This window comes from Hylobates moloch, unplaced genomic scaffold (assembly GCF_009828535.3).
Source record: "Hylobates moloch isolate HMO894 unplaced genomic scaffold, HMol_V3 SCAFFOLD_7, whole genome shotgun sequence".
NCBI classification, from domain to species: domain Eukaryota; kingdom Metazoa; phylum Chordata; class Mammalia; order Primates; family Hylobatidae; genus Hylobates; species Hylobates moloch.
The window spans coordinates 14,435,406-14,447,706 of NW_026652282.1; the positions used below are offsets into that span (position 1 = coordinate 14,435,406).

A 12,301-nucleotide genomic window follows, 5' to 3' on the forward strand; every position below is an offset into this window, starting at 1 on the left:
GCCATGATTGCACCACTGCACTTCTGCCTGGATGACAGGGCAAGACTGTCTCAAAAACAAAACAAAACAAAAAAAATTGAAGGGGGCTGAGGAAATTTGACAACTGAATGCAATGTGCAATCCTGCTTTGGATCCTGGTTGAGGAAAAAGGCATCAATGGGAAAACTGACAAAATTTAAATAAGGTTAATAGATCAGTTAATAGTATTTATCAATGCTAATGACCTGGTTTCAGCAGATGTACTATGGCTATGTAAGCTTTTCCATTAGGAAAAGCTGGGTAATGAGTAATGGGAATACTCTGCTATTTTTACAACTTTTCTTTAAGTCTAAATTATTTCAAAATAGAAACACACACACACACACACACACACACACACGCATACACACAGTTGGCACCATGGACATTTCACAGTTTCTGGGTTGGCACTTACACCCCTAGTGCTTCTGATGGATATATGACTTCAGGTGAAGGTGAGTTCACCCAAGAAATGCTTAGTGCAGAGCTTCTTTAGTTTATATAACAAAATCTAGAAGATCACAGAGAATCTGATATAAGATGATGAAAAGCTGTCACGGTATTGAGCACTTTGGCTCCGCGCACACTGTCACAGCATAGATTCCCATTTCAGACTATGGAGTCAGTTAGCCATAGCAGTTCACCCTCACCCGCTGCTGAATGGAATGTTCAGCTCATTGGTTCTCATCAGTCACGTCTCTCAGTCCAGGCCTGGATCTGCAAATACTTGGGACATGCACTTGCTCTTCCCTTTCGCAAGCCTAAGGCAGACATTCCTATTCAATTACAGCACTGTTTTCCACTGAGTCCACACAGCCACTACTCACCAGGGTTAGCACTTGAGTTGAAACATCTCCTTTTTCTGCTTTCACCCTGCAGTAGAGTCCATGAGGACCCTTGAAGCCCAAGTCCCTGCTTAGATTCTGATATCTAGACAGACAGGCAAGGAGGTCACCCTTCCTTAAATGTAGTGGGATGCCAGCAGTCTCAACAAGTTTTCCTCTCCAAGCCTCATCAGAATGATCGAGGGGTGGGATATCTGATGGTCTCTATGGCAGTGGATGAAGATACTTGGTATGAGACGGAGCCCTTATGGCAAAAGTTGATTTGGTTCCAGAGGAACACTAAGACCTAAATCCTCATCATCAGGATCAACAGTGAATTCATTTCAACATATTGCCTTTACAGTTGTATTGTTTGCCAGACTTGATAAAATTAGCCAGGAGCAAAATATCAGGGATTCTTTGTCATTTCACAGCCTGATAATCCAGGGATTTTAAAATAAAAGACTGATGTCAAGTCAAACTTTTCTTTTTACCAAGGATGTGTCTTTGAAGGGCAGGGGACATTCCAACTGCCTTATTGGGAAAGAAATGAAGGAAGCCACTCAAACTAGGACCCAGACCGTCTTAGTCATAGTTCAGAGCTATAAACAATGACCATGTTTACTCTCCCATTTTCTATCAGGAAGAAAAAAAATGGGTCTTATGAGAAAGCAGCTTCTGAGAAAAATCAAAGTAACTTACAGAGGAGCTAGCCGGGAGAGAAGATCAAAGACTAGAGCTGGCAGGAAGGGTGTTTCAATAGTACTTGACCAAGAGATAAAGACCTTCTCACTGCCTTGTTCTCTTTCCCATCCCCAGCCCCGTCTTCTCTTGTTCATCCTCTTCCATCCTTCCCTTTCTCTGTGGGTTCATTTAAGATTTTCAGTTTTCCATTGGTTTACAATAGAGTTGGGATTGAGAAACGCTGATCAAGCCTCGCCTTTGCTGTACAAGAGTTAGACATATCCAGACTTGTCCTAGACAAGTCTATTTTACCTTTATAAATTGTCTTCATAGTTTTATAAGCTCTCTCAAAAGTATTCTGTTGTTTTATTAACTTCTGTCTAAAATGGTTCTGTCCATCCAAATTAAGTCTTTCTTGCTTTGGCTTAGGTGTTCTCTGTATCTCAGATAATTTGCTCCTTTAAACCAGTTAAGGAAAATACTAACCTTGCTATGCGAATCTCTGACATACAAATCATTCTCTGATCCCAAACCTTCAGTTCCTCCATTCTGCCCAAAGAAATAAGTTCAAATCCTTAGCCCAACTCTCCAGACTCTCTGCAATTGGGTCCTAACTTACCTTTCCAGATAGATTTCCCACAAATCCTTTGCACAGACCATAGACCTCAGCCAACCCAAACTACACATGCTTCTCCAGAAAACCTCCTGTACTCTCGAAACAATATCTCCACTTGAAATGCCCTTTCTCTCATTGTTTTCTCATTTACTCCTTCATTTTGAAAAAAATTAACTGAATGCCTACTATTAATAAGTACTAGAAGGATACAAACACGAATGAGACATAATCTGTTTCATCCAGAGTACGTGGAGACTAGAGGCAAGTCTATTGTATTGACTTGAAGGTGTGAATACCTAACTGGTGTATGGTGTTGGAATGGGGCGGGGTGGCAGGATTAAACTTCATGGAAAACGTAGTATTTGAGAAGGCCTTGGAGGATGGGGTAGAATTTTGATATGAACACCGGGAGGAAAAGGATTATAGACTGAGGAAACTATGAGAGGCAGGAGATGGAGTGTATACACATGAGTTCAAATACTTTGCTTTGGCTGGTAAGAAAAGGGGTGTGTCAATAGAGGTCACTGGCTATAATGCTTCAGTAGGCCAGATATTGAAGGATCTTGAATGCCAGACTAGAAAGTTTGAATTTATTCCATAAGCCTAGCAAATTATTGAAGGGTTTTGGGCACAAAAATAACAATGACCTGAAGGAGCTGTGCTTTATGACAATATCAGGGTATGTGTGTATAGGATTAATTTCCTCAATCTCTAGAGATTGCTTTTTGGTTTAGTAGAGAGAGGAGCGTTTGATGTTAGTGTCAGGTATAAGATTGCAGAAGTGGTGATGCCTATATACCTTCCGTTTAACTCACCTGTTTGGTCTTTGGAGAAGGGAGATGGATCTTGGAGACTGGCTATAAATAGCTGGTGACTTTAATTGTATCTGCTGTTCAGATGTGGTATTTTTCTTGAAGTAAATCAGCACAACACCTGGCCTGTGGAATAATACAGCTATTGATCACAATAAATTCTTTTCCCCTCTATACCCATTTTCAAGGCTCACCAGAAGCAGTTTGCTTTTGAGATCATGTCAGCTCTCCTCTCTGCCATAACATAAGCTGCAGAGATCATTGTCATCTTGACACCCCATATCACGCTGGTTCATATTGTCCTGATTGGACTCAGAACAGGAAGTAGCAAGCACCTTAGGTATCTTAGTCAAGAGCAAGCCAGAGGGTAAAAGCCTGGTTCCATGTGCTTTATCAGTCAGGCTCCAGTCAGGAAAACAGAAATCACGCCAGCTATTTTCACAAAGGGAATTTAACATAGGTACATTATTATTACAAGACTGACAGGGCAAATGGGAAACTAAGATGACACTGAGATAGTAACAGCAGCAAGAAGCTAACACTCCCAGGGCTGGAGGAATGGAAGGAAGGGGTTGGAGTTATTCGAGCAGCCTGTGGTACTAGAACCCAGACCTCTGGAGAGTAACCATGGCCTGGCTGGTGCTGGTGCCTCAGGAGCTCTGGAGCTCAGAAGCTTCTGAGGAACTGGGACCCAGACCTCCGAGTAGGGGGTGCTGCCTGCCAGGTGCTAATGCATCAGAAGCTCCAAAGAAGGACCACACACAGCTGGAATCTAGAAAGGGGTACTGGACGGCTGGGTCTGACTAGCATCTCTGACAGGGGCCATAATGAGGCTGGTTCTGGGAGTGAGGAAACAGATGAGGGCTGAAACCAATTGCCATAGCTGGGGGCAAAGGACCACTGCTGGGACAATGCTAACAGAAACAGTGAGTGCCAAGAAGTAAGTCCCTTCTTCCTCTTCCAGCCTTCTAATCTCCCTCTTGCACTCCCACTGGAAGAACCTAACAGGGAGGAGCTGGCAAGAAAGAAATGTTTGCAAAGTCCCAGCAGGGCACAGAATAGGTTCAGAACTGAGAAACAATAGCTTAATAGCCAGCACAATAGCTAATGAAAACATTAGCCAATGAGTCTGGTTCATATTAAATACTGTGAGAAATAAAGAAAATTCCTTAGTTTTGGAATTCTTTCTCTTTTAAATATTGGCCTAGCTGTGGAACTGTCAATAAAAGTACTTATCTATACACATTATTACAGAATATTCTCAGGTTGACATTCTGTTGCATGCCTGAGACTTTTTTCACTGTTCAAAATATAGGCAGACAATGGAACACTACTCATAATAAAAAGGAATGAAATATTGATAAACACAACAACTTGGATGGATCGCAAAGGCATTATTCTGGGTGAAAGAAACCAGTCTCAAATGGTTATCTAGTGTATAATTCCATTCATATAACATTTTCAAAAAGATAAAACCATAGAGATGGAGAACAGATTAGTGGCTGACAGGGGTAGGGTTGGGGGAGGTTGTGACTATAACGGAATACCACAGGGGAGTTTTGGGGGAGTAATAGAACAGTTCTATGTCCTGATTGTGGTCATGGTTACAAGAGTCTATACATGTGCTAACATTAATAGACTGTACTCAAAACAAATACAAAGGGAAAAACAGTAAAGGCAGAATGTGCATGGTTTGTGTGTGAGGTCTTACATTTTTTGCTTTTTAAAAATTTGCAGTGATGAGGTCAACTATGGCTCTGCTGAGCTTTAGCCACAGCTGGCCTGAGTTAGCAGTGCAAAGGCTTCCCTGGAGTGGGCCTGAGTGTGTGACATTTCTGCAGTTACCACACGCCTCTGACTTCCCCAGCTGAGGGCCATGGAGGAGTGCTGCTGTCACTTCTGGGCTGTTCTGTTGACTCACATTTCCAGCTTCTCTGATATGGGTGAGGGTATTTGCACTGTTTGTAGCAGTTCAAAGACTCTTTCTTCCCTGCACTTCAAAGCCTGGCCTGCCTTTTCCTTACTCATGTCTTTTATTTGGTTCTAGCAACCTTTGAGGGTTGATGGAACTGAGTGGCCCTTGGCAGTGGCTCCACTAATTGGCAAAGCTGACCACAGGGGATGAATAAGATACTGGCATCAACATCACAGTGATCATGGTCCAGTGGGCCCTGTTTTGTGTTCTTGACAGTACAGAGCAATTCCTGGGAATAAATGACTGTGCTGACCAGCCAGCAGGAAGCATTCTCCATCCTGGGCTCCCTATAGCCCTCTTTTCCATTCACGTGGGGACTATTTTCCACAAATGTTCCAAAATATAATTGGTTATGCTTTGCACATTTAAAATGCCTCATTAATAGGATGTGATTAAACAAAGTGTTCTTGAACTTTAAAATATATAAAATTATTTTGCATTCCATTACCCTAAGAATTTTTGTTCCATTCCAGCTGAGACCAAAAGGAGAGAGAGAGATGCTTTGCAGTCACACACTCTCTTTCAGAAAGCCTCTTTTTGGGTAAAATCTGCACCATTGTCATCGCCATTCAAGCTTTGCTCACTAGGGACAGTTGTCACACCCCAAACATCTACCACCAGGATAGGATTTAAAAGTGAATGAGCATGTACTCTTTTTGTGTCTTGGCTGCTTTTGCTACATATACTTTTTTGAGATGGATGTTATTGTGTAGTTTTCCACTGTATGAATATAGGATTGCACAATCTGTTTATCCATTCTGCTGTTGGGAGATAGTTGGGTTGTTTCTAGTTGTGGGGTATTGTTTGTTGACTTTTATGAATAAAGCTGCTATAAGCTTTAAAAGTATTTTATAAGTATTTTTGTGCAAGTTTTTTGTGGACATACTCATTTTTCTTAAGTCTATATACCTGAGATGAAATTAAAGGGTATACATATGTTTAAGATTAGATACTGCCAAATAGTCTCCAAAGCTACACCATTTTACACTCCCACCAGCATTTATGAGCATTCCAGTTGCTCTACATCTTTGTCAACATTAATATTATTAATCTTTTTCATCTTAGCCCCTCTAGTCCACAGTGTGGTTTTCTTTTGAATTTTCCTGATGAGTAATGATGTCAAGCACCTTAATATATGCTTACTGGCCTTTTGTGTATATATATACACACACACACACACACACACACACATATATGTGTATATATGTAAGGTCTTATTCTTGTTTTCAAATGTAACACATTTGTATACACATATATATATACACATATATATGTGTGTGTGTGTGTGTGTATATATACACATATATTTTGCAAAGTTCCCCTCAGGACAATCAAGAAAGTGGTGATAGCTGTATCTCTCAGGGAAAGGAAGTAAAGGTATGATTTGGAAAAGCAGACTTATCAATAAGAGGATATTCCCCAGGCCTGAATAATAATGCTTTTTGTGTTTTAAATAAATATTAATGTATATGGTGGTTAAAGAAAGAACTCAGTAGGCACCTGTTCCCAAATATCCCTCTCCACAACCATTACCCAGAACTCTGCCACAGTGATTGGAATAAATCACTGTGGATTGGGTTTTTCATGATGTGTTGTCAGCACCCTAATAAGGGTACATTTGTGGGCTTCTTTCTAACCTTGAAGCTGGCTGAAAGGTTAGTGTGAAGGGTTTAGGCACTTGGGGTTAAGGATGGCATGCCAGGTGGCAGTGCTGCATTCAGGTACTTTGGGTAAGCATGAAGGCTCTGACTGCCGAGGAGAGAGTGGTGACAAAGGACAAACCCGGAGAGGGAAGAAGCCCTAAAACAGAAAGCATAGGATGTGCCTTAAACTTCTGCCTACCTCTTCATTGTGTTTACCCATGATTGTTCACCTTGATGAATGTTGGAGTTGAGGAGAGGGGAAGAGGGAAGCACAGGGTGAATGTAGAATGATGTTACTAAACATGTTGGGAAGACAAGAGCACAATGCCAGCCTTTGGGAGATTTTGAGACAGTCTCAAGGGAATAAAAAAGTACTACATAATTGTAGCAACAAGAATGACATGTGAAGAAGGCATTGTCAGACTTCTTGAAGCCTTTGAGAAAGATCAAAGGAGTTCATATTTATATACGATACATCCACAAACACTCCTGCACAGGAAAAGCTGAGGCCAATAGGACACAGTATGTGCACAAATGCAAGGATTTGGTTTAAGGACAAACGAGCTCCATGGTAGAGTGAAAATAAAAGCCCATATCACCTCACTAGAAACCCAGTGTGGTTTGCAATGGACATCTTTGCTGTAAGGTCTTATTCTTGTTTTCAAATGTTAACACAGCATCCAGCCTCCAGTAAATATTTTTCACGTTTAAGACAGCATGATAGCAATAAATCAGCTCTGAAAGTCAACTGCTATAAGTGCCATGTGGTATCAGTTAGATCACAAACCAAAGCCAATTTTTCAAAACATTTCCTGCTGGAATACCCACAACATTTTAACAGATGTATTTTGGACCGTTTCGAAGGAAAATAAGCCCCCATCAGCATATAAAATAAAACCCAAAAGAAAGTAAAATATGGAGTGGAGGGATTATTTTTTCTTTTGGTAGTAAGAGAAAGATTGAGGATCATCTTGAAACCTTTGGGGAAGTGTTTGTTCATAGCCACAAAAGGGGAGAAATTAACTTTTCTCACACACATACCTCAAGAAAGACTGGAGTTTGAAAAATCTTCCTTCATTATATACCAAAGACATTTATTTGGCTGCTTTTGAGCATAATGTTTGTTATTTCTTATTCTGAACACTGGTCGTAAGTATAATTCTGGCTTTTGTTGAAGCAACTCATGGGAAGCTAGGGAAAGGATTTGAGGATATGACTGATGAGGCCAGCAGGGACAGAGATGGAGTGAAGGCATCAAAAGAATCATCTTTTGTCAGGGACAAGATGGGCAAGGCTGGTAGTTGCTGATTCTAAAATGCTGCAAGTTGGAGTCTGAGGCTTCTCAAAATCAGTGGTAGAAGGGCCAGAATAGGAGTCTGGAAAAGGAGGAGGAAATCACTCTTTTTTTGTGTGTGTGTGTATTTTTCTTCAACAGTTTATTATGAAAAATCTCAAAGGTAGAGAGAAGTTGAAAGACTTGTACAGTGAATATGCATATACCCATGAAGGAGAAATTATTTTTAAACTGACGGTTTGTTTCCACTGGGGCCAATTTTGATCCACATCAAATAAATGATCTTGAATGAATGAATGAATGCCTAACACTCCTCCTACCACACTTATTCTGGGGAAACCAAAGTTGTTCACTGCCACTCTTGTACTGAGTGATGATTCCACAATCAGGAGTCCCCTGTGGATCTGCTTCCATTATCTGTTGTTTTGGATGCTTCCTGCTCATGCTGTCTTATCTCCTCCTGTGCTTTGCTGTCTTCGACCTTGTACTGGATGTTGTACTGAAAAATTATATGTGGGTGGCAATAATTTGATGTTATTTCTCTAGAAGATAATTTTTGTTTGCTTATGCCAGGCACGTGAGCATGTTAGCTGTACAACACGTATTTATTGAGCGCTATTGAGGCAGTAAAAATAGAGTTATGAACAAGAAATGGTTAGTCTTTCTCTGAATAAGCAACGGGATTCATTTAAACAGTTGTGGAAGAATAATTTAGTTCATATAAGTTTGATCAGCATTCAGCTTTCCCTAACCTTATCCATCAACACCCATTAAGGCGTGGCAGGCTGAGCCATGCAGAGACGCCCTGAGGTAGCAGTTCTCTTGCAGCTGGATTTCTTAGATAATTTAGAAAAAAATATATACTGTGAACTGATTATTGCATTCATCATATAAAAATGTAATCAGAAATACTCAGAACAATCTTACTTCTTTTGACTAAACATCCAGGAAAGAGGATGCTTTTATTTTTAAGGTTTTTTAAAAAAATGTTTCAATAGTTTTTAGGTACAGGTGGTTTTTGATTACAAGTGAGTTCTTTAGTGGTGAATTCTGAAATTTTAGTGCACCCATTCACCTGAGCAGTGTACACTGTTACCCAATATATAGTCTTTCATCCCTCACCCTGCTCCCAAAGTCCCCTGCCCCAAGTCCCCAAAGTCCATTATATCACTCTGTATGTCTTTGCGTCTTCATAGCTTAGCTCCCACTTATAAGTTAGAACATATGGTGTTTGGTTTTCCATTCCTGAGTTACTTCACTTAGAATAATGGCCTCCAGTTCCATCCAAGTTGCTGCAAAGGACATTATTTCATTCCGTTTAATGGCTGAGAAGTATTCCATGGTGTATATTTAACACATTTTCTTTATCCACTTGTTGGTTGATGAGCATTTAGGTTTGTTCCATATTTTTGCAATTGCAAATTGTGCTGCTATAAGCATGCATGTGCAAGTGTCTTTTTCATACATGACTTCGTTTCCTTTGGATAGATACCTGGTAGTGGGATTGCTAGATCAAATGATAGCTCTACTTTTAGTTGTTTTCAAATTTTATTTAACTTTTAAGTTCAGGGTTACATGTGCAGGTTTGTTATATGGGTAAACTTGTGTCATGGGGGTTTGTTTTACAGATTATTTTGTCACCGAGGTAGGAAGTCTAGTACCCATTAGTTATTTTTCCTAATCTTCTCCCTCTTCCCCCCTCTTCCCTCCAATAGAACCCAGTGTGTGTTGTTCCCCTCTATGTGGAGGGCCCTCTAAAATACTAGACTAAGGCAGTTACTAATTAATGGCAGAAATATAACTGTATATTTATATACTTATAGCTCATTTTAATATTATAAACTTAAATACTCTGAATCTGCAGACCATCTGCAGGGACTCTAGAGCTTGTGTCTACGTGGAGGAACCAAAGAACACAGTCCTTCCACATCCAAGCTCCAGAGTACCTAGTTTCAACCCTCACAAGCTGGAGGTTGGAGCTACTATCAAAATAGTGGAGAGACCAATTAGCTGAGGAGGAATCTGCTATGGAGTGTAACCCAAGGAGACCTTAACTCTCCATCACAGTGACCACAACTGAAAAGTCTGTGCTTTCTCTGGACTTGCCATCCTTAGTCATTGTGAGGTGTGACCTCATGCTTATTTAATGGGGTGGGTGGGTTTCTCAGACAGATGAAAAATGAAGTCCACTCCTCACCCCTCACTATTGGAAAAAATATTCAACAGGAAAGCTGACTTAGGAGATTTAAGACAAACTACCATAATTTATATATTAACATTAATATCATTCTGCAGTTTCTGACGGTGTAATTTTTTGAAAATACTTTCATGAGACACCAAAGCTTTTGGTTTCTTTGAAGTAGGTTCCTTTCCCATGTAGGCTTTGCTATCAGGCTCCCTTTTTTCCTACTTACATGAATTTTCTCTCTCATTTACACACCCTGGTTTCTTACTTGAGACTTCCACATCATTGTCTGTGGCTGATTTTTAGGAGAGAACCAGGTTAGTGTCTGAACTCAGACCACATATACCACATCTGTCAAAATGGTCACTTTCAGCAAGGGAGCCATAGACCCTACAAAATCATTAGTCTTAAATAAGATCTAGATCAAAATTAACTGGGCCCGAGGAGGAGATATTTGCTTTGCTTAAACATTAATGAGCAACTCTTTCAGTTAAAACTTAGAAAAATAGAACAGAATTAGACACCAAACTTTCCCCACAAAAACGCATGTCTGCCATAGGCTTAAGAATAACTAGGCCCAGCATCCATCCTTGCTTCCATCAGAGGAAGCAAGGATTACTGGCAGTTTCCTCTACTTGTTTCCACCTGTTTGCATGAAGATGGTAAGTCCCTTGGATTCTGAGGAATTTACTTCCTCCTGAGACCTTGAGCATTCCCCTTTTTTTTTTTTTTTTTTTTCCCTCCGAGACAGAGTCTTGCTCTGTCACCCAGGCTGGAGTGCAGTGGCGCAATCTCGGCTCACTGCAACCTCTGCCTCCCAGGTTCAAGCAATTCTCCTGCCTCAGCCTCCCAAGTAGCTGGGATTACAGGCATGCGCCACCACACCTGGCTAATTTTGTATTTTTAGTAGAGATAAGGTTCCACCATATTAGCCAGGCTGGTCTCGAACTCCTGACCTCAAGTGATCCGCCTGCCTTGGGCTCCCAAAGTGCTGGAATTACAGGCATGGGCCACTGTGCCTGGCTGCCCCTTACTTTCTTTGGGGTTCCCATCACTGCTAAAACACACAGAGACAATATCATTCAGGTGCACAAATATTTTGATGAGTTCTTACAGTGATGCATCATGGAAGACTGAAAGGCAAATCAAATGTGGCCCCTGACCTCCAGGAATTCGCAATCTAACAAATGAAATAGACATATCCAGGGCCAATTCCTGTTCCATTAAAGCCATGCTGTAGGATAAGTGCTATAATAGAGGCCCAGCTGAATCTAAAGCTGATATGGCTTAGAGTTTTAAAAGTTTCAATGGCCTTCTCAGTAGATCCTGAAGAGGGGATTCTGGTTACCAGATTATTCTCCAAATAGGACTGGCTGTATCATTTCTGGGGTCCAGTGCAGAATGAAAATGAAGAATCCTTTATTCAAGAATTTCAAAACAGTGACAGCACAACCTGAAACCAAGTATGGGGGCCTTCTGAGTGCAGGGCCCTATGGGACTGCTACACAGATCACACACTCATGAAATTGGCCCTGTCTCCAAATGTGGTCTGTGAATAGGAGAAAGAAGTAAATTTTGAGCAGTCTAGAGAAGGAAATTACACATACAGAATTTTCTTCCAAGTAGTTCACAAATAAATAAATAAATAAATAAAATCACTCCAACGAAAGCAAATAATTCAATCTTCTCCAAATTAGCAAGTGGTGTTGGAATCTAAAACATAACAAAGTTACAGTTTGCAAAGACATTTTCACAGATATTTCACAGCTACAAGGTAAGTACATTAATAATAATAATTGTTGTAGTAGTAGCTGGCACTAATGTATAGAACTTATTAAGTGCCAGGATTCTTCTAAGTCTATTACATATATTTTACTCATTTAATCCTCAAAACAGCCCTGGAGGGAAAATTCTATTATTTCTCTATCTTACCACAGATGAGGAAACTGACCTTAGAGAGGTTGAGGAATTGCCCCCGGCCACACAGAAAATAAGTGGTGGAGGCAGGATTTGAATTCAGACAGTCTAGCTTCAGAGTCTGTGCTCTTAACCACTATTTATGCTACCTCTGAAAAAATAAAGATAGGAAGGAAAGGAAGGAAGGAGGGAGGGGGGTGGGAGGGAGGGAAAGAAGAAAGGAAGAGCGGGAAGGAGGAAGGAAGGGAAGGAAAAAGGAAGGAAGAAGGAAGAAAGGAAGGAAGGAGAGAAGGAAGAAAGGAAGGAAGGAGAGAAGGAAGAAAGGAAGGAAGG

At 40.7% G+C, this 12,301-nt stretch overlaps 1 protein-coding gene and 1 long non-coding RNA gene across 3 annotated transcripts in view; one reads left to right on the forward strand and one right to left on the reverse strand.

The window, feature by feature from the left end:
- Positions 1-12,301, forward strand: part of NHS (NHS actin remodeling regulator) — a 366,882-nt gene that overhangs the window by 337,141 nt on the left and 17,440 nt on the right. The window lies entirely within an intron of this gene.
- LOC131383919 (uncharacterized) overlaps positions 1-12,301 on the reverse strand; it is a 64,555-nt gene that overhangs the window by 34,000 nt on the left and 18,254 nt on the right. Inside the window, exon 3 of the long non-coding RNA XR_009214325.1 lies at positions 2,958-3,080. This is a non-coding gene — a long non-coding RNA (uncharacterized LOC131383919). The remainder of the gene's footprint in view (positions 1-2,957; positions 3,081-12,301) is intronic.